The sequence below is a fragment of the Dendrobates tinctorius genome, unplaced genomic scaffold (genome assembly GCF_039654945.1).
Source record: "Dendrobates tinctorius isolate UK_male_01 unplaced genomic scaffold, ASM3965494v1 ptg000011l, whole genome shotgun sequence".
NCBI classification, from domain to species: Eukaryota; Metazoa; Chordata; class Amphibia; order Anura; family Dendrobatidae; genus Dendrobates; species Dendrobates tinctorius.
The window spans coordinates 60,156,686-60,179,872 of record NW_027361679.1 but is presented as its reverse complement, the minus strand read 5'-3'; the positions used below and the strand labels follow the sequence as shown (position 1 = coordinate 60,179,872).

Here is a 23,187-nt window from a genome sequence, read left to right as displayed (position 1 = left end):
CACCTTTATAAATCGCTTGTGAGGCCACATCTAGAGTAAGGGATCCAGTTTTGGGCTCTATATTTTAAAAAGGACATTCAGAAATTACAGTCAGTTTAAAGGCGGGCAACTAGATTATCACAAGGGATGGAAGGCTTCTCATATAATGAGAGGTTGGAAAAGTTGGGCTTGATTAGCTTAGAAAAAAGATGCCTCAGAGGGGATCTTATTTATATGTATAAATATCTGTGTGGTCAGTACAAAGGACTGGCGCATGGCTTATTCCTTCCAAAAACCATACCAAGGACCAGAGGTCGCTCATTACTTGTGGAAGAAAGGCAATTCCGGCAGCTAAATAGGAAAGGGGTCTTTACAGTTAGAGCAGTCAGACTGTGGAATGCCCTACCACAAGAGGTAGTAATGGCAGACACTACAACAGCTTTTAGAAAAAGGGCCGGATGATTTCCTCAATACACATAACGGGATATAGTTAATTTATTGACGAACAGAACAATTGGTGGAGAAAGGTTGAACTTGATGGACCTAGGTTTTTTTTCAACCTTTGAATCTATATAAAAAAATGGAAGCTGAGTTGTGATTGTTGGCTATAAACAGCAAATCATTGTTTGTTTTTTGACAGTTCACATTTTTCTGTTTATTTTAGAACTTAAATGAAGCACATTATTCAGTGCAGTATAAATTCGTTTCTCTTGATTTTCAGCTGCATTCCTCTCAGGCTTCTACCTTCAGCTGATGACATCATAAGCTTCTTCCTTCTATTATGACATCACAGCTGATGGAATGGAGGAATAATAGTGATGTGTTCCACACGCAGTCTTCATTCCATCAGGTAGATCTCAGGCAAGAGCAGCGTTCTCCATGCATGGAAGATCTTTTGGTGGTAATCCTAGATGGTTCTGCAGGAAAAGCACACATCTGAATAGCAGGTAAGGATCCTTCCAGTTTTCCATTCTGTTTTGTTACATCTGTGTGACATTTTTACTTTTTCTTGACTGCAGGGGTTTCCATTGTAGTGTAAATGTCAAGGGCTCAGTACAGTGACAGGCTGTACAATACAGGAGGTGCACTTTCTTTGCACAGTAAGCTAAAGTTGATAGCTCTCTCTGCAAACGGTTATATGGAAAAAAAAATTAGCATTTTTGGGCCTTTATTTACATATCAGTATTTTTGATCAGTATTTCGTCAGTATTTGTATGCCAAAACCAGGAGTGTCTCCAAAACAAAGAATAGATGTCAATCTTTCAATTGTAGCTTTTCACTGTAAGTTCCACTTCTTTTTTGGCATACAAACACTGATGGAAAATACTAAACCAAAGACTGACGTGTGAATATGGCCTAAAGCAGATGACGCCAAGATGCATATACATTAAATGGGACCATACTTGGGATGATAGAAAAGGACAAGGACTTGGGTCTTCTGGTTACAAGTATGTTGAGCAGCAATACTCAATGTCAAGCAGCAACCGCAAAAGCAAACAAGATTTTAGGGTTAATAAAAAGAGAGCTAAAATCCCATGATCCCAACGTATTGTTACACCTTTATAAATCGCTTGTGAGGCCACATCTAGAGTATGGGATCCAGTTTTGGGCTCCATATTTTAAAAAGGACATTCAGAAATTACAGTCAGTTTAAAGGCGGGCAACTAGATTATCACAAGGGATGGAAGACTTCTCATATAATGAGAGGTTGGAAAAGTTGGGCTTGATTAGCTTAGAAAAAAGATGCCTCAGAGGGGATCTTATTTATATGTATAAATATCTGTGTGGCCAGTACAAAGGACTGGCGCATGGCTTATTCCTTCCAAAAACCATACCAAGGACCAGAGGTCGCTCATTACTTGTGGAAGAAAGGCAATTCCGGCAGCTAAATAGGAAAGGGGTCTTTACAGTTAGAGCAGTCAGACTGTGGAATGCCCTACCACAAGAGGTAGTAATGGCAGACACTACAACAGCTTTTAGAAAAAGGGCCGGATGATTTTCTCAATACACATAACGGGATATAGTTAATTTATTGACGAACAGAACAATTGGTGGAGAAAGGTTGAACTTGATGGACCTAGGTTTTTTTTCAACCATTGAATCTATATAAAAAAATGGAAGCTGAGTTGTGATTGTTGGCTATAAACAGCAAATCAGTGTTTGTTTTTTGACAGTTCACATTTTTCTGTTTATTTTAGAACTTAAATGAAGCACATTATTCAGTGCAGTATAAATTCTTAATTTCTCTTGATTTTCAGCTGCATCCCTCTCAGGCTTCTACCTTCAGCTGATGACATCATAGGCTTCTTCCTTCTATTATGACATCACAGCTGATGAAATGGAGGAATAATAGTGATGTGTTCCACACGCAGTCTTCATTCCATCAGGAAGATCTCAGGCAAGAGCAGCGTTCTCCATACATGGAAGATCTTTAGGTGGTAATCCTGGATGGTTCTGCAGGAAAAGCACACCTCTGAATAGCAGGTAAGGATCCTTCCAGTTTTCCGCTCTGTTTTGTTACATCTGTGTGACATTTTTACTTTTTCTTGACTGCAGGGGTTTCCATTGTAGTGTAAATGTCAAGGACTCAGAACAGTGACAGGCTGTACAATACAAGAGTTGCACTTTCTTTACACAGTAAGCTAAAGTTGATAGCTCTCTCTGCAAACAGTTATATGGTAAAAAACATGAGCATTTTTGGGAGTTCATAACATATCAGCCTGGTGCACGCCTGATTTTAGTGATGTCAAATATGACGGATGCGAGGGTATAATATGGGGGATATTGCATGTATTACAGGAAGTCATGTATCCCTTTATTGCTGAATAAGTGTAAGAAGTCATGCACAGAAAACTATACTAAATAAATAGACTGGAACTAAAGTACCACCTATGGGATGTAGCAATCCTAAAGTCAATATCAATCCTTTAAAAATTATTGTTGCATGTCTTAGGATAAGCAGCTAAACCATAAACTCAGTTTGCAGACATGCGTTTTAAGGTGTTTGCCCCTCATCAGTGCAAAACCAGGAGAACTGATTTGACTGGGTGAGAGACCTCTGACAGGAATTTTAAGGGGTTAAGTTTCTCCTTGTGGAAAGTTCCAGGTATGCCTAGGTAGAGTTATAGACATGCAATGGTCCCCTGGGATTTTCTATATACGCATGGCCACTCAGAAGAGACTCTTTCAATATTTATATTTACATTGTTTACATTTTACATTATATTTTACATATTTAACATATTTACATTTTCAGAGTTGCATTATATGGCGTAGAAGTCTTTCTACACCGATTTGGCACTCTCCACAAGAATAAACTTTACCCCTTAATACATCTATGGCAGGGTAAAACTGAGATAGGAACATGGCAGAAACGTGTTACTTTCATTATAAAAGCTGCTGCCCCATTTGGAATCTAGTGACGTGGGTCTTGCACCTTCAGCCAAAGTCACACAGGGTATAACAAAAAGTCTATCCTTTGTTATTATACAGGGGATCTTCGATGGTTACCCTATAAGGAACATTGAAAAAGATTCATAAAGTCATACAGCAGTTACTATATTGTTATGTACTTGATTTATTTTTAGCAATGTTATTAAAGGAGAGTTTTTACTTCAAAATGTTTTACACCACTTTTCTGGAGAAAACACTGAGGTATAGCCCTAAATATGGTAATTTACTGAACTTTGAAATGACAAGCTCATCAACCTAATAGCCATTCATTGTATATGGCTGCGTGTCCTAGAAGTCAATATCAACCCTTTAAAAAGTTTTGTCGCATACAGCACAAAACCTATCATTTGTTATTATACGGGGATCTTGGGTAGTTACCCAATAAGGAACATTGAAAAATATTCTCAGAGTATTACAGCATTTACTTTATTGTTATCCACTTTATTTATTTTTAGCAAGGTTATTAGATGAGAGTTATACTTTAAAGCATAAAATGCAACAAAGCATAAATGAAACCCCTAAGCAATAATCAGACAGTAGTTCTCATTTGGAAAACTATTTTTGTTTTCTGTGAGCAAACCTCAATTTTAACACAATTGCTAACATAATCGATGACTGTAGCTAATATAGTAAATCATTACCATATTTCCTCTTTATAGAAAAGTACTTGTTGCAGCAGCACAATAGTCATTAACTTACATGAGGTACTTAGCAATTTTTGATCAAAGAGCACAAAAGCTATCAAACCACGTCAAGGTGTACCTTTTAATATGGATGATCCCTAACCACTATATACCCTACCTTTCCCTGTGCCAAACCAGGCCTCATCTGAATGGGGAGTGAAAAGGAAACTAGGTGTAGCTAGCAATTAAATCCTTGTATGGGAAAGATGGGTGGATAAGGGTGCTGAGACCTGGAGGGGGCCACACACCACACAGATTTTCAATAATGTTCATAGACAGGACTGTTAAGGCCATTGAAAAGCTTTTAGCTTGTGCCTTTTGAGATAGTCTATTGTGGATTTTGATGTGTATTTAGGATCATTATCCATTTGTAGAAGCCATCCTCTTTTCAACTTCAGCTTTTTTTTTACAGATGGTGTTATGTTTCCATCAAGAATTTGTTGCAATTTCATTGAATCCATTCTTCCCTCTACCCGTGAAATCTTTCCCCTACCATTGACTGCGACAAACCCCAAAGCATGATTGCTCCACTCCCATGCTAAATGGTTGGCGGGATGTTCTATTCTTGATATTCTGTGCCCTGTTTTCTCCACACACTTTTGATCATTGTTGCCAAAGAGTTCTATTTTAACATCATCAAAATTTGCATCACCTGGCCTTTCCTAACAATGATAGTGAACAATCCATAATCATAACAGGCTAATTAAGGTCTGAATCCATAGTCAAAGTTATCTAAGCACACAAATCTTCAAGGATGCCCAAACTATTGCATTGGGCCATTTACATTTTTGTAATTTTAAAAATGTTTAAAAAATAACAATTTATATTTTTTTGCCTGAAATACAAATGAAGTGTGTCATCTTTAACTTTAGACCTTTAAGAGATCATTTCATCTTCAACTTGCATAACTGTTCACAATAACAGAATAACAGTAATTTTGACAAAGGGTGTCCAAACTTTTACATATAAAGACGGCATCACAGGGGCGTAATGGACGGCTATGGGAGGCAGGGCATAAGATGCTACAGAGACATGAATGATGGCAGGGAGGCGGCTGCTTCAGGGGGAGACTCCATACCTATGGGACTCATTATAGGTTTGAGTTCCTATTTATAAAAGTTAATATTTTGGCATTACTGGGGGTCAGGAACGGACGAGCCACCTTCACAGAATGCAGCCTTAGTGCTGCTGAAGGTGGCAATTTTTGTTAAAATTGCCCAGGGGGGGTGACAGGTTCCCTTTAAGTTTAAATATATAGAAAATATATGAAAATGTGTCTTTTTTCTGTAACATGCTTTATAGTAAAGGTTTCTAGGCACTATTGCCTAAAGTAAGCGGATTCTGTAAATGTGAATATTTTCTGCCTCCCTTGTAATTTGCATGAAGTGTTTCTCCCATGTTTTAAGTCCAAGTGAGCTAAATGGTTACTCTCAAAGATATATATACTAGAGAGATGTGTGAAGTAGACATTGTCGAGCTGTGTAAAATATTCTAATTTTCCTAAATTCTAAGCAAATCATTGAGGATTTTTTCTACCAAAATGCTAGAAAACACCTGTATTGGCGATGGAAAGGGAGGCTATGAGGGATATGGAGGAGGCCTATGTTTTTTAATTTTATTTTTAGGTGTGCATTAATCTGTTTGCTGACAATTTAGGAAAAGTAGCTAATACCCATGTAATTATCATAATTGTTAAGTTTAAATATGTAGAATGTATGAAAATGTGTCTTTTTCTGTGACATGCTTTATAGTAAAGGTTTCTATGCACAATTGACTAAAGTCAGCTGATTCTGTAAATGTGAATATGTTCTGCCTCCCTTGTATTTTGCATGAAGGGTTTCTCCCATGTTTAAGGTCCAAGTGAGCTAAAAGGTTACTCTAAAAAAAACATATGCTAGAGAGATGTGTGAAGTAGACATAGCAGAGCTGTGTAAAATATTCTTCTACTTTTCCTAAATTGTGAACAAATCATTGACTTTTTTTCTACCAAAATGCTAAAAAAACACCTATATTGGTGATGAAAAAGGAGGCTATGAGGGGATATGGAGGAGGCCTATGTTTTTTTATTTTATTTTTAGGTGTGCAATAATCTGTTTGCTGACAATTTTGGAAAAGTAGCTAAAACCAAGGAAACTATCATAATTGTTAAGTTTAAATATGTATAATGTTTGAAAATGTGTCTTTTTTTCTATAATATGCTTTATAGTAAAATTTTCTATGCACAATTGACTAACGTAAGCTGATTCTGTAAATATGAATATGTTCTGCCTCCCTTGTATTTTGCATGAAGTGTTTCTCACATGTTTTATGTCCAAGTGAGCTAAAAGGTTACTCTCAAAAAAACATGCTAGAGAGATGTGTGAAGGAGACATTGCAGAACTGTGTAGAATATTCTTCTACTTTTCCTAAATTGTAACAAAATCATTGAGGGTTTTTTCGACCAAAATGCTAGAAAACACCTATATTGGCGATGGAAAGGGAGGCTATGAGGGGTTATGGAGGAGGCCTATGTTTTTTAATTTTATTTTTAGGTGTGAATTAATCTGTTTGCTGACAATTTAGGAAAAGTAGCTAAAACCAAGGAAACTATCATAATTGTTAAGTTTAAATATGTAGAATGTATGAAAATGTGTTTTTTTTCTGTAACATGCTTTATACAGAAGTAAAGGTTTCTATGCACAATTGACTAAAGTCAGCTGATTCTGTAAATGTGAATATGTTCTGCCTACCTTTTATTTTGCATGAAGTGTTTCTCCCATGTTTTAGGTCGAAGTGAGGTAAAAGGTTATGCTCAAAAATATGCTAGAAAGATGTGTGAAGTAGACATTGTAGAGCTGTGTAAAATATTCTTCTACTTTTCCTAAATTGTGAACAAATCATTGATGGGTTTTTCTACCAAAATACTAGAAAATACCTATATTGGCGATGGAAAAGGAGGCTATGAGGGGTTATGGAGGAGGCCTATGTTTTTTACTTTTATTTTTAGGTGTGCAATAATCTGCTGACAATTTTGGAAATGTAGCTAAAACCAAGGAAACTATCATAATTGTTAAAGGGAACCTGTCACCCCCTGGCGGTTTTAACTAAAAGAGTCACCTTCAGCAGCACTAAGGCTGCATTCTGTGATGGTGGCTCTTCCATTTCTGACCCCCAGTAATGCCGAAATATTAACTTTTATAAATGGGTCCTCATACCTATAATGAGTCCCATAGGTATGGAGTCTCCCCCCTGAAGCAGCCACCTCCCCGCCGTCAATCATGTCTCTGTAGCATCTGTGCCCCGCCTCCCATAGCCGCCCATCATGCCCCTGTGTTCTGCCATCTGTGTCCCGCCTCCCATAGCCGTCCTTGATGCCCCTGTGCTGCCGTCTGTTCCCCGCCTCCCATAGCCATCCATCATGCCTCTGCTCTGCTGTCTGCCCCGCCTCTCATAGCCGTCCGTCCTGCCATTGCTCTGCTTCTGTTCCCCACCTCTGTCTCCTATGCCGGTGCCTGCTCTGTGAAAACAGTTCTCAGGCATTCGCAGTGCATGCTGCCCAAAAACTGACATCAGTCGATTACTCCTGTATGTTGTGAAGGCCCCAGATCCTGCCCCACAGTGTGTGTTATGATGTATTCACACTGCGGGGCAAGATCTGGGGCTTCCACAACAAGCAGGCTTGATGGCCTGATGTCATTTCACGGGCAGCGCGCACTGCGTATGCCCGAGAACTGTTTTCACAGAGCAGGGAGCCGGCATGGGAGACAGGAGGTGGGGAACAGAAGCAGAGAAGGGGCATGATGGACGACTGTGGGAGGTGGAGCACAGACAGCAGAGCAGGGGCATGATGGACGGTTATGGGAGTCGTGCCACAAATGGCAGAGCTGGCACATGAAGGACGGCTATGGGTGGCAGGGCACAGACGGCAGAGCAGGGGCATGATGGATGTCTATGGGAGGCGGGGCACAGACGGCATCACAGGGGCGTAATGGACGGCTATGGGAGGCAGGGCACAAGATGCTACAGAGACATGAATGATGGCAGGGAGGCGGCTGCTTCAGGGGGAGACTCCATACCTATGGGACTCATTATAGGTTTGAGTTCCTATTTATAGAAGTTAATATTTTGGCATTACTGGGGGTCAGGAACGGACGAGCCACCATCACAGAATGCAGCCTTAGTGCTGCTGAAGGTGGCACTTTTTAAAAACGCCCAGGTGGGGTGACAGGTTCCCTTTAAGATTAAATATATAGAAAATATATGAAAATGTGTCTTTTTTCTGTAACATGCTTTATAGTAAAGGTTTCTATGCACTATTGCCTAAAGTAAGCAGATTCTGTAAATGTGAATATGTTCTGCCTCCCTTGTAATTTGCATGAAGTGTTTCTCCCATGCTTTAAGTCCAAGTGAGCTAAATGGTTACTCTCAAAGATATATATACTAGAGAGATGTGTGAAGTAGACATTGTCGAGCTGTGTAAAATATTCTAATTTTCCTAAATTCTAAGCAAATCATTGAGGATTTTTTCTACCAAAATGCTAGAAAACACCTGTATTGGCGATGGAAAGTGAGGCTATGAGGGGATATGGAGGAGGCCTATGTTTTTTAATTTTATTTTTAGGTGTGCATTAATCTGTTTGCTGACAATTTAGGAAAAGTAGATAATACCCATGTAATTATCATAATTGTTAAGTTTAAATATGTAGAATGTAAGAAAATGTGTCTTTTTCTGTGACATGCTTTATAGTAAAGGTTTCTATGCACAATTGACTAAAGTCAGCTGATTCTGTAAATGTGAATATGTTCTGCCTCCCTTGTATTTTGCATGAAGGGTTTCTCCCATGTTTAAGGTCCAAGTGAGCTAAATGGTTACTCTCAAAAAAACATATGCTAGAGAGATGTGTGAAGGAGACATTGCAGAGCTGTGTAAAATTTTCTTCTACTTTTCCTAAATTGTAACCAAATCATTGAGGGCTTTTTCTACCTACATGCTAGAAAACACCTATATTGGCGATGGAAAAGGAGGCTATGAGGGGATATGGAGGAGGCCTATGTTTTTTAATTTTATTTTTAGGTGTGCAATAATCTGTTTGCTGACAATTTTGGAAAAGTAGCTAAAACCAAGGAAACTATCATAATTGTTAAGTTTAAATATGTATAATGTTTGAAAATGTGTCTTTTTTTCTATAATATGCTTTATAGTAAAATTTTCTATGCACAATTGACTAACGTAAGCTGATTCTGTAAATATGAATATGTTCTGCCTCCCTTGTATTTTGCATGAAGTGTTTCTCACATGTTTTATGTCCAAGTGAGCTAAAAGGTTACTCTCAAAAAAACATGCTAGAGAGATGTGTGAAGGAGACATTGCAGAACTGTGTAGAATATTCTTCTACTTTTCCTAAATTGTAACAAAATCATTGAGGGTTTTTTCGACCAAAATGCTAGAAAACACCTATATTGGCGATGGAAAGGGAGGCTATGAGGGGTTATGGAGGAGGCCTATGTTTTTTAATTTTATTTTTAGGTGTGAATTAATCTGTTTGCTGACAATTTAGGAAAAGTAGCTAAAACCAAGGAAACTATCATAATTGTTAAGTTTAAATATGTAGAATGTATGAAAATGTGTTTTTTTTCTGTAACATGCTTTATACAGAAGTAAAGGTTTCTATGCACAATTGACTAAAGTCAGCTGATTCTGTAAATGTGAATATGTTCTGCCTACCTTTTATTTTGCATGAAGTGTTTCTCCCATGTTTTAGGTCGAAGTGAGGTAAAAGGTTATGCTCAAAAATATGCTAGAAAGATGTGTGAAGTAGACATTGTAGAGCTGTGTAAAATATTCTTCTACTTTTCCTAAATTGTGAACAAATCATTGATGGGTTTTTCTACCAAAATACTAGAAAATACCTATATTGGCGATGGAAAAGGAGGCTATGAGGGGTTATGGAGGAGGCCTATGTTTTTTACTTTTATTTTTAGGTGTGCAATAATCTGCTGACAATTTTGGAAATGTAGCTAAAACCAAGGAAACTATCATAATTGTTAAAGGGAACCTGTCACCCCCTGGCGGTTTTAACTAAAAGAGTCACCTTCAGCAGCACTAAGGCTGCATTCTGTGATGGTGGCTCTTCCATTTCTGACCCCCAGTAATGCCGAAATATTAACTTTTATAAATGGGTCCTCATACCTATAATGAGTCCCATAGGTATGGAGTCTCCCCCCTGAAGCAGCCACCTCCCCGCCGTCAATCATGTCTCTGTAGCATCTGTGCCCCGCCTCCCATAGCCGCCCATCATGCCCCTGTGTTCTGCCATCTGTGTCCCGCCTCCCATAGCCGTCCTTGATGCCCCTGTGCTGCCGTCTGTTCCCCGCCTCCCATAGCCATCCATCATGCCTCTGCTCTGCTGTCTGCCCCGCCTCTCATAGCCGTCCGTCCTGCCATTGCTCTGCTTCTGTTCCCCACCTCTGTCTCCTATGCCGGTGCCTGCTCTGTGAAAACAGTTCTCAGGCATTCGCAGTGCATGCTGCCCAAAAACTGACATCAGTCGATTACTCCTGTATGTTGTGAAGGCCCCAGATCCTGCCCCACAGTGTGTGTTATGATGTATTCACACTGCGGGGCAAGATCTGGGGCTTCCACAACAAGCAGGCTTGATGGCCTGATGTCATTTCACGGGCAGCGCGCACTGCGTATGCCCGAGAACTGTTTTCACAGAGCAGGGAGCCGGCATGGGAGACAGGAGGTGGGGAACAGAAGCAGAGAAGGGGCATGATGGACGACTGTGGGAGGTGGAGCACAGACAGCAGAGCAGGGGCATGATGGACGGTTATGGGAGTCGTGCCACAAATGGCAGAGCTGGCACATGAAGGACGGCTATGGGTGGCAGGGCACAGACGGCAGAGCAGGGGCATGATGGATGTCTATGGGAGGCGGGGCACAGACGGCATCACAGGGGCGTAATGGACGGCTATGGGAGGCAGGGCACAAGATGCTACAGAGACATGAATGATGGCAGGGAGGCGGCTGCTTCAGGGGGAGACTCCATACCTATGGGACTCATTATAGGTTTGAGTTCCTATTTATAGAAGTTAATATTTTGGCATTACTGGGGGTCAGGAACGGACGAGCCACCATCACAGAATGCAGCCTTAGTGCTGCTGAAGGTGGCACTTTTTAAAAACGCCCAGGTGGGGTGACAGGTTCCCTTTAAGATTAAATATATAGAAAATATATGAAAATGTGTCTTTTTTCTGTAACATGCTTTATAGTAAAGGTTTCTATGCACTATTGCCTAAAGTAAGCAGATTCTGTAAATGTGAATATGTTCTGCCTCCCTTGTAATTTGCATGAAGTGTTTCTCCCATGCTTTAAGTCCAAGTGAGCTAAATGGTTACTCTCAAAGATATATATACTAGAGAGATGTGTGAAGTAGACATTGTCGAGCTGTGTAAAATATTCTAATTTTCCTAAATTCTAAGCAAATCATTGAGGATTTTTTCTACCAAAATGCTAGAAAACACCTGTATTGGCGATGGAAAGTGAGGCTATGAGGGGATATGGAGGAGGCCTATGTTTTTTAATTTTATTTTTAGGTGTGCATTAATCTGTTTGCTGACAATTTAGGAAAAGTAGATAATACCCATGTAATTATCATAATTGTTAAGTTTAAATATGTAGAATGTAAGAAAATGTGTCTTTTTCTGTGACATGCTTTATAGTAAAGGTTTCTATGCACAATTGACTAAAGTCAGCTGATTCTGTAAATGTGAATATGTTCTGCCTCCCTTGTATTTTGCATGAAGGGTTTCTCCCATGTTTAAGGTCCAAGTGAGCTAAATGGTTACTCTCAAAAAAACATATGCTAGAGAGATGTGTGAAGGAGACATTGCAGAGCTGTGTAAAATTTTCTTCTACTTTTCCTAAATTGTAACCAAATCATTGAGGGCTTTTTCTACCTACATGCTAGAAAACACCTATATTGGCGATGGAAAAGGAGGCTATGAGGGGATATGGAGGAGGCCTATGTTTTTTAATTTTATTTTTAGGTGTGCAATAATCTGTTTGCTGACAATTTTGGAAAAGTAGCTAAAACCAAGGAAACTATCATAATTGTTAAGTTTAAATATGTAGAATGTTTGAAAATGTGTCTTTTTTTCTATAATATGCTTTATAGTAAAATTTTCTATGCACAATTGACTAACGTAAGCTGATTCTGTAAATATGAATATGTTCTGCCTCCCTTGTATTTTGCATGAAGTGTTTCTCACATGTTTTATGTCCAAGTGAGCTAAAAGGTTACTCTCAAAACAACATATGCTAGAGAGATGTGTGAAGGAGACATTGCAGAGCTGTGTAAAATATTCTTCTACTTTTCCTAAATTGTAACCAAATCATTGAGGGCTTTTTCTACCAACATGCTAGAAAACACCTATATTGGCGATGGAAAAGGAGGCTATGAGGGGATATGGAGGAGGCTTATGTTTATTAGTTTTATTTTTAGGTGTGCAATAATCTGCTGACAATTTAGGAAAAGTAGCTAAAACCAAGTAAACTATCATAATTGTTAAAGGGAACCTGTCACACCCCTGGCGGTTTTAACTAAAAGAGCCACCTTCAGCAGCACTAAGGCTGCATTCTGTGATGGTGGCTCTTCCATTTCTGACCCCCAGTAATTGCAAAATATTAACATTTATAAATAGGTCCTCATACCTACTGTATAATGAGTCCCATTAGGTATGGAGTCTCCCCCCTGAAGCAGCCACCTCCCTACCGTCAATTATGTCTCTGTAGCGTCTGTGCCCCGCCTCCCATAGCCGTCCATCATGCCCCTGTGTGCCGCCATCTGTATCCCGCCTCCCATAGCTGTCCTTCATTCCCCTGTGCTGCCGTCTGTGCCCCGCCTCCCATAGCCGTCCATCTTGTCCCTGCTCTGCTGTCTGTGCCCGCCTCCCATAGCTGTCCATGATGTCTCTGCTCTGCTGTCTGCCCCGCCTCCCATAGCCATCCATCCTGCCCTTTCTATGCTTCTGTTCCCCACCTCTGTCTCCTATGCCGGTTCCTGCTCTGTGAAATCAGTTCTCGGGCATGCGCAGTGCGTGCTGCCCAAAAACTGATATCAGTTGATTACTCCTGCATGTTGTGAATGCCCAAGATCCTGCCCTGCAGTGTGTGTTATGATGTATTCACACTGAGGGGCAGGATCTGGGGCCTCCACAACACACAGGCGTGATGGGCTGATGTCAGTTCATGGGTAGCGCGCACTGCGTATGCCTGAGAACTGTTTTCACAGAGCAGGGAGCCAGAATAGGAGACAGGAGGAGGGGAACAGAAGCGGAGAAGAGGCATGATGGATGGCTATGGGAGGTGGAGCACAGACAGCAGAGCAGGGGCATGATGGACGGTTATGGGAGGCGTGCCATAGATGGCAGAGCAGGCACATGAAGGACGGCTAAGGGTGGCAGGGCACAGACGGCAGAGAAGGGGCATGATGGACGTCTATACGAGGCGGGGCACAGACGGCATCACAGGGGCGTAATTGACGGCTATGGGAGGCAGGGCACAAGACGATACAGACACATGAATGATGGCACGGAGGCGGATGCTTCAGGGGGAGACTCCATACCTATGGGACTCATTATAGGTTTGAGGTCCTATTTATAAAAGTTAATATTTTGGCATTACTGGGGGTCAGGAACGGACGAGCCACCTTCACAGAATGCAGCCTTAGTGCTGCTGAAGGTGACACTTTTTGTTAAAAACGCCCAGGGGGGTGACAGGTTCCCTTTAAGTCTAAATATATAGAAAATATATGAAAATGTGTCTTTTTTCTGTAACATGCTTTATAGTAAAGGTTTCAAGGCACTATTGCCTAAAATAAGCGGATTCTGTAAATGTAAATATGTTCTGCCTCCCTTGTAATTTGCATGAAGTGTTTCTCCCATGTTTTAAGTCCAAGTGAGCTAAATGGTTACGCTCAAAGATATATACACTAGAGAGATGTGTGAAGTAGACATTGTCGAGCTGTGTAAAATATCCTAATTTTCCTAAATTCTAAACAAATCATTGAGGATTTTTTTCTACCAAAATGCTAGAAAACACCTGTATTGGCGATGGAAAAGGAGGCTATGAGGGGATATGGAGGAGGCCTATGTTTTTTAATTTTATTTTTAGGTGTACATTAATCTGTTTGCTGACAATTTAGGAAAAGTAGCTAATACCCATGTAATTATCATAATTGTTAAGTTTAAATATGTAGAATGTATGAAAATGTGCCTTTTTCTGTGACATGCTTTATAGTAAAGGTTTCTATGCACAATTGACTAAAGTCAGCTGATTCTGTGAATGTGAATATGTTCTTCCTCTCTTGTATTTTGCATGAAGGGTTTCTCCCATGTTTAAGGTCCAAGTGAGCTAAAAGGATACTCTCAAAAAATATGTGCTAGAGAGATGTGTGAAGTAGACATTGCAGAGCTGTGTAAAATATTCTTCTACTTTTCCTAAATTGTGAACAAATCATTGACTTTTTTCCTACCAAAATGCTAAAAAAAACACCTATATTGGTGATGGAAAAGGAGGCTATGAGGGGATATGGAGGAGGCCTATGTGTTTTAATTTTATTTTTAGGTGTGCAATAATCTGCTTACAATTTTGGAAAAGTAGCTAAAACCAAGGAAACTATCATAATTGTTAAGTTTAAATATGTAGAATGTTTGAAAATGTGTCTTTTTCTATAATATGCTTTATATTAAAGTTTTCTATGCACAATTGACTAACGTAAGCTGATTCTGTAAATATGAATATGTTCTGCCTCCCTTGTACTTTGCATGAAGTTTTTCTCACATGTTTTATGTCCAAGTCAGCTAATATGTTACTCTCAAAAAAACATATGCTAGAGAGATGTGTGAAGGAGACATTGCAGAGCTGTGTAAAATATTGTTCTACTTTTCCTAAATTGCAACCAAATCATTGACGGCTTTTTCTACCAACATGCTAGAAAACACCTATATTGGAGATGGAAAAGGAGGCTATGAGGGGATATGGAGGAGGCCTATGTTTTTTAATTTTATTTTTAGGTGTACATTAATCTGTTTGCTGACAATTTAGGAAAAGTAGCTAATACCCATGTAATTATCATAATTGTTAAGTTTAAATATGTAGAATGTATGAAAATGTGTCTTTTTCTGTGACATGCTTTATAGTAAAGGTTTCTATGCACAATTGACTAAAGTCAGCTGATTCTGTAAATGTGAATATGTTCTGCCTCCCTTGTATTTTGCATGAAGTGTTTCTCACATGTTTTATGTCCAAGTGAGCTAAAAGGTTACTCTCAATAAAACATATGCTAGAGAGATGTGTGAAGGAGACATTGCAGAGCTGTGTAAAATATTCTTCTACTTTTCCTAAATTGTAACCAAATCATTGAGGGCTTTTTCTACCAACATGCTAGAATACACCTATATTGGCGATGGAAAAGGAGGCTATGAGGGGATATGAAGGAGGCCTATGTTTATTAGTTTTCTTTTTAGGTGTGCAATAATCTGCTGACAATTTAGGAAAAGTAGCTAAAACCAAGTAAACTATCATAATTGTTTAAGGGAACCTGTCACCCCCCTTGCGGTTTTAACTAAAAGAGCCACCTTCAGCAGCACTAAGGCTGCATTCTGTGAAGGTGGCTCTTCCGTTTCTGACCCCCAGTAATTGCAAAATATTAACTTTTATAAATAGGTCCTCATACCTACTGTATAATGAGTCCCATTAGTTTGGAGTCTCCCCCTGAAACAGCAACCTCCCTGCCGTCAATCATGTCTCTGTAGTGTCTGTGCCCCGCCTCCCATAGCCATCCATCATGCCCCTGTGTGCCGCCGTTTGTATCCCACCTCCCATAGCCGTCCTTCATTCCCCTGTGCTGCCGTCTGTGCCCCGCCTCCTATAGCCGTCCATCATGTCCCTGCTCTGCTGTCTGTGCCCGCCTCCCATAGCTGTCCATGATGCCCCTGCTCTGCTGTCTGCCCCGCCTCCCATAGCCGTTCATCCTGCCATTGCTCTGCTTCTGTTCCCCACCTCTGTCTCCTATGCCAGCTCCTGCTCTGTGAAATCAGTTCTCGGGCATGCGCAGTGCGTGCTGCCCAAAAACTGACATCAGTCGATTACTCCTGCATGTTGTGAAGGCCCCAGATCCTGCCCTGCAGTGTGTGTGTTATGATGTATTCACACTGCGGGGCAGGATCTGGGGCCTCCACAACACGCAGGCGTGATGGGCTGATGTCAGTTCATGGGTAGCGTGCACTTCGTATGCCCAAGAACTGTTTTCACAGAGCAGGGAGCCGGAATAGGAGACAGGAGGTGGGGAACAGAAGCAGAGAAGAGGCATGATGGATGGCTATGGGAGGTGGAGCACAGACAGCAGAGCAGGGGCATGATGAATGGTTATGGGAGGCGTGCCATAGATGGCAGAGCAGGCACATGAAGGACAGCTAAGGGTGGCAGGGCACAGACAGCAGAGAAGGGGCATGATGCACGTCTATGGGAGGCGGGGCACAGACGGCATCACATGGGCGTAATGGACGGCTATGGGAGGCAGGGCACAAGACGCTACAGAGACATGAATGATGGCAGGGAGGCAGCTGCTTCAGGGGGAGACTCCATACCTATCGGACTCATTATAGGTTTGAGGTCCTATTTATAAAAGTTAATATTTTGGCATTACTGGGGGTCAGGAACGGACGAGCCACCTTCACAGAATGCAGCCTTAGTGCTGCTGAAGGTGGCACTTTTTGTTAAAAACGCCCAGGGGGGTGACAGGTTCCCTTTAAGTTTAAATATATAGAAAATATATGAAAATGTGTCTTTTTTCTGTAACATGCTTTATAGTAATGGTTTCTAGGCACTATTGCCTAAAGTAAGCGGATTCTGTAAATGTGAATATGTTCTGCCTCCCTTGTAATTTGCATGAAGTGTTTCTCTCATGTTTTAAGTCCAAGTGAGCTTAATGGTTACTGTCAAAGATATATATACTAGAGAGATGTGTGAAGTAGACATTGTCGAGCTGTGTAAAATATTCTAATTTTCCTAAATTCTAAACAAATCATTGAGGATTTTTTTCTACCAAAATGCTAGAAAACACCTGTATTGGTGATGGAAAGGGAGGCTATGAGGGGATATGGAGGAGGCCTATGTTTTTTAATTTTATTTTTAGGTGTACATTAATCTGTTTGCTGACAATTTAGGAAAAGTAGCTAATACCCATGTAATTATCATAATTGTTAAGTTTAAATATGTAGAATGTATGAAAATGTGCCTTTTTCTGTGACATGCTTTATAGTAAAGGTTTCTATGCACAATTGACTAAAGTCAGTTGATTCTGTGAATGTGAATATGTTCTTCCTCTCTTGTATTTTGCATGAAGGGTTTCTCCCATGTTTAAGGTCCAAGTGAGCTAAAAGGTTACTCTCAAAAAATATATGCTAGAGAGATGTGTGAAGTAGACATTGCAGAGCTGTGTAAAATATTCTTCTACTTTTCCTAAATTGTGAACAAATCATTGACTTTTTTCCTACCAAAATGCTAAAAAAAACACCTATATTGGTGATGGAAAAGGAGGCTATGAGGGGATATGGAGGAGGCCTATGTGTTTTAATTTTATTTTTAGGTGTGCAATAATCTGTTTGCTTACAATTTTGGAAAAGTAGCTAAAACCAAGGAAACTATCATAATTGTTAAGTTTAAATATGTAGAATGTTTGAAAATGTGTCTTTTTCTATAATATGCTTTATAGTAAAGTTTTCTATGCACAATTGACTAACGTAAGCTGATTCTGTAAATATGAATATGTTCTGCCTCCCTTGTACTTTGCATGAAGTTTTTCTCACATGTTTTATGTCCAAGTGAGCTAAAATGTTACTCTCAAAAAAACATATGCTAGAGAGATGTGTGAAGGAGACATTGCAGAGCTGTGTAAAATATTGTTCTACTTTTCCTAAATTGCAACCAAATCATTGAGGGCTTTTTCTACCAACATGCTAGAAAACACCTATATTGGAGATGGAAAAGGAGGCTATGAGGGGATATGGAGGAGGCCTATGTTTTTTAATTTTATTTTTAGGTGTACATTAATCTGTTTGCTGACAATTTAGGAAAAGTAGCTAATACCCATGTAATTATCATAATTGTTAAGTTTAAATATGTAGAATGTATGAAAATGTGTCTTTTTCTGTGACATGCTTTATAGTAAAGGTTTCTATGCACAATTGACTAAAGTCAGCTGATTCTGTAAATGTGAATATGTTCTGCCTCCCTTGTATTTTGCATGAAGTGTTTCTCACATGTTTTATGTCCAAGTGAGCTAAAAGGTTACTCTCAATAAAACATATGCTAGAGAGATGTGTGAAGGAGACATTGCAGAGCTGTGTAAAATATTCTTCTACTTTTCCTAAATTGTAACCAAATCATTGAGGGCTTTTTCTACCAACATGCTAGAATACACCTATATTGGCGATGGAAAAGGAGGCTATGAGGGGATATGAAGGAGGCCTATGTTTATTAGTTTTCTTTTTAGGTGTGCAATAATCTGCTGACAATTTAGGAAAAGGAGCTAAAACCAAGTAAACTATCATAATTGTTTAAGGGAACCTGTCACCCCCCTGGCGGTTTTAACTAAAAGAGCCACCTTCAGCAGCACTAAGGCTGCATTCTGTGAAGGTGGCTCTTCCGTTTCTGACCCCCAGTAATTGCAAAATATTAACTTTTAGAAATAGGTCCTCATACCTACTGTATAATGAGTCCCATTAGTTTGGAGTCTCCCCCTGAAACAGCAACCTCCCTGCCGTCAATCATGTCTCTGTAGTGTCTGTGCCCCGCCTCCCATAGCCATCCATCATGCCCCTGTGTGCCGCCGTTTGTATCCCACCTCCCATAGCCGTCCTTCATTCCCCTGTGCTGCCGTCTGTGCCCCGCCTCCTATAGCCGTCCATCATGTCCCTGCTCTGCTGTCTGTGCCCGCCTCCCATAGCTGTCCATGATGCCCCTGCTCTGCTGTCTGCCCCGCCTCCCATAGCCGTTCATCCTGCCCTTGCTCTGCTTCTGTTCCCCACCTCTGTCTCCTATGCCAGCTCCTGCTCTGTGAAATCAGTTCTCGGGCATGCGCAGTGCGTGCTGCCCAAAAACTGACATCAGTCGATTACTCCTGCATGTTGTGAAGGCCCCAGATCCTGCCCTGCAGTGTGTGTGTTATGATGTATTCACACTGCGGGGCAGGATCTGGGGCCTCCACAACACGCAGGCGTGATGGGCTGATGTCAGTTCATGGGTAGCGTGCACTTCGTATGCCCGAGAACTGTTTTCACAGAGCAGGGAGCCGGAATAGGAGACAGGAGGTGGGGAACAGAAGCAGAGAAGAGGCATGATGGATGGCTATGGGAGGTGGAGCACAGACAGCAGAGCAGGGGCATGATGAATGGTTATGGGAGGCGTGCCATAGATGGCAGAGCAGGCACATGAAGGACAGCTAAGGGTGGCAGGGCACAGACAGCAGAGAAAAGGCATGATGGACGTCTATGGGAGGCGGGGCACAGACGGCATCACAGGGGCGTAATGGACAGCTATGGGAGGCAGGGCACAAGACGCTACAGAGACATGAATGATGGCAGGGAGGCAGCTGCTTCAGGGGGAGACTCCATACCTATCGGACTCATTATAGGTTTGAGGTCCTATTTATAAAAGTTAATATTTTGGCATTACTGGGGGTCAGGAACGGACGAGCCACCTTCACAGAATGCAGCCTTAGTGCTGCTGAAGGTGGCACTTTTTGTTAAAAACGCCCAGGGGGGTGACAGGTTCCCTTTAAGTTTAAATATATAGAAAATATATGAAAATGTGTCTTTTTTCTGTAACATGCTTTATAGTAATCGTTTCTAGGCACTATTGCCTAAAGTAAGCGGATTCTGTAAATGTGAATATGTTCTGCCTCCCTTGTAATTTGCATGAAGTGTTTCTCCCATGTTTTAAGTCCAAGTGAGCTAAATGGTTACTGTCAAAGATATATATACTAGAGAGATGTGTGAAGTAGACATTGTCGAGCTGTGTAAAATATTCTAATTTTCCTAAATTCTAAACAAATCATTGAGGATTTTTTTCTACCAAAATGCTAGAAAACACCTGTATTGGTGATGGAAAGGGAGGCTATGAGGGGATATGGAGGAGGCCTATGTTTTTTAATTTTATTTTTAGGTGTACATTAATCTGTTTGCTGACAATTTAGGAAAAGTAGCTAATACCCATGTAATTATCATAATTGTTAAGTTTAAATATGTAGAATGTATGAAAATGTGCCTTTTTCTGTGACATGCTTTATAGTAAAGGTTTCTATGCACAATTGACTAAAGTCAGTTGATTCTGTGAATGTGAATATGTTCTTCCTCTCTTGTATTTTGCATGAAGGGTTTCTCCCATGTTTAAGGTCCAAGTGAGCTAAAAGGTTACTCTCAAAAAATATATGCTAGAGAGATGTGTGAAGTAGACATTGCAGAGCTGTGTAAAATATTCTTCTACTTTTCCTAAATTGTGAACAAATCATTGACTTTTTTCCTACCAAAATGCTAAAAAAAACACCTATATTGGTGATGGAAAAGGAGGCTATGAGGGGATATGGAGGAGGCCTATGTGTTTTAAATTTATTTTTAGGTGTGCAATAATCTGTTTGCTTACAATTTTGGAAAAGTAGCTAAAACCAAGGAAACTATCATAATTGTTAAGTTTAAATATGTAGAATGTTTGAAAATGTGTCTTTTTCTATAATATGCTTTATAGTAAAGTTTTCTATGCACAATTGACTAACGTAAGCTGATTCTGTAAATATGAATATGTTCTGCCTCCCTTGTACTTTGCATGAAGTTTTTCTCACATGTTTTATGTCCAAGTGAGCTAAAACGTTACTCTCAAAAAAACATATGCTAGAGAGATGTGTGAAGGAGACATTGCAGAGCTGTGTAAAATATTGTTCTACTTTTCCTAAATTGCAACCAAATCATTGAGGGCTTTTTCTACCAACATGCTAGAAAACACCTATATTGGAGATGGAAAAGGAGGCTATGAGGGGATATGGAGGAGGCCTATGTTTTTTAATTTTATTTTTAGGTGTACATTAATCTGTTTGCTGACAATTTAGGAAAAGTAGCTAATACCCATGTAATTATCATAATTGTTAAGTTTAAATATGTAGAATGTATGAAAATGTGTCTTTTTCTGTGACATGCTTTATAGTAAAGGTTTCTATGCACAATTGACTAAAGTCAGCTGATTCTGTAAATGTGAATATGTTCTGCCTCCCTTGTATTTTGCATGAAGTGTTTCTCACATGTTTTATGTCCAAGTGAGCTAAAAGGTTACTCTCAATAAAACATATGCTAGAGAGATGTGTGAAGGAGACATTGCAGAGCTGTGTAAAATATTCTTCTACTTTTCCTAAATTGTAACCAAATCATTGAGGGCTTTTTCTACCAACATGCTAGAATACACCTATATTGGCGATGGAAAAGGAGGCTATGAGGGGATATGAAGGAGGCCTATGTTTATTAGTTTTCTTTTTAGGTGTGCAATAATCTGCTGACAATTTAGGAAAAGTAGCTAAAACCAAGTAAACTATCATAATTGTTTAAGGGAACCTGTCACCCCCTGGCGGTTTTAACTAAAAGAGCCACCTTCAGCAGCACTAAGGCTGCATTCTGTGAAGGTGGCTCTTCCGTTTCTGACCCCCAGTAATTGCAAAATATTAACTTTTATAAATAGGTCCTCATACCTACTGTATAATGAGTCCCATTAGTTTGGAGTCTCCCCCTGAAACAGCAACCTCCCTGCCGTCAATCAAGTCTCTGTAGTGTCTGTGCCCCGCCTCCCATAGCCATCCATCATGCCCCTGTGTGCCGCCGTTTGTATCCCACCTCCCATAGCCGTCCTTCATTCCCCTGTGCTGCCGTCTGTGCCCCGCCTCCTATAGCCGTCCATCATGTCCCTGCTCTGCTGTCTGTGCCCGCCTCCCATAGCTGTCCATGATGCCCCTGCTCTGCTGTCTGCCCCGCCTCCCATAGCCGTTCATCCTGCCCTTGCTCTGCTTCTGTTCCCCACCTCTGTCTCCTATGCCAGCTCCTGCTCTGTGAAATCAGTTCTCGGGCATGCGCAGTGCGTGCTGCCCAAAAACTGACATCAGTCGATTACTCCTGCATGTTGTGAAGGCCCCAGATCCTGCCCTGCAGTGTGTGTGTTATGATGTATTCACACTGCGGGGCAGGATCTGGGGCCTCCACAACACGCAGGCGTGATGGGCTGATGTCAGTTCATGGGTAGCGTGCACTTCGTATGCCCGAGAACTGTTTTCACAGAGCAGGGAGCCGGAATTGACAGGAGGTGGGGAACAGAAGCAGAGAAGAGGCATGATGGATGGCTATGGGAGGTGGAGCACAGACAGCAGAGCAGGGGCATGATGAATGGTTATGGGAGGCGTGCCATAGATGGCAGAGCAGGCACATGAAGGACGGCTAAGGGTGGCAGGGCACAGACAGCAGAGAAGGGGCATGATGGACGTCTATGGGAGGCGGGGCACAGACGGCATCACAGGGGCGTAATGGACGGCTATGGGAGGCAGGGCACAAGACGCTACAGAGACATGAATGATGGCAGGGAGGCAGCTGCTTCAGGGGGAGACTCCATACCTATCGGACTCATTATAGGTTTGAGGTCCTATTTATAAAAGTTAATATTTTGGCATTACTGGGGGTCAGGAACGGACGAGCCACCTTCACAGAATGCAGCCTTTGTGCTGCTGAAGGTGACACTTTTTGTTAAAAACGCCCAGGGGGGTGACAGGTTCCCTTTAAGTTTAAATATATAGAAAATATATGAAAATGTGTCTTTTTTCTGTAACATGCTTTATAGTAATGGTTTCTAGGCACTATTGCCTAAAGTAAGCGGATTCTGTAAATGTGAATATGTTCTGCCTCCCTTGTAATTTGCATGAAGTGTTTCTCCCATGTTTTAAGTCCAAGTGAGCTAAATGGTTACTGTCAAAGATATATATACTAGAGAGATGTGTGAAGTAGA

General features: G+C 40.8%; 1 protein-coding gene across 1 annotated transcript in view; it reads left to right on the top strand.

Annotated features, from left to right (window-relative positions):
• The first annotated feature begins 769 nt into the window (after positions 1-769).
• Positions 770-23,187, top strand: part of LOC141047548 (flavin reductase (NADPH)-like) — a 263,042-nt gene continuing 240,624 nt past the window's right edge. The window contains exons 1-2 of the mRNA XM_073542660.1: positions 770-926; positions 2,238-2,463. The gene's annotated coding sequence lies outside the window, so the exon portion shown is untranslated. The remainder of the gene's footprint in view (positions 927-2,237; positions 2,464-23,187) is intronic.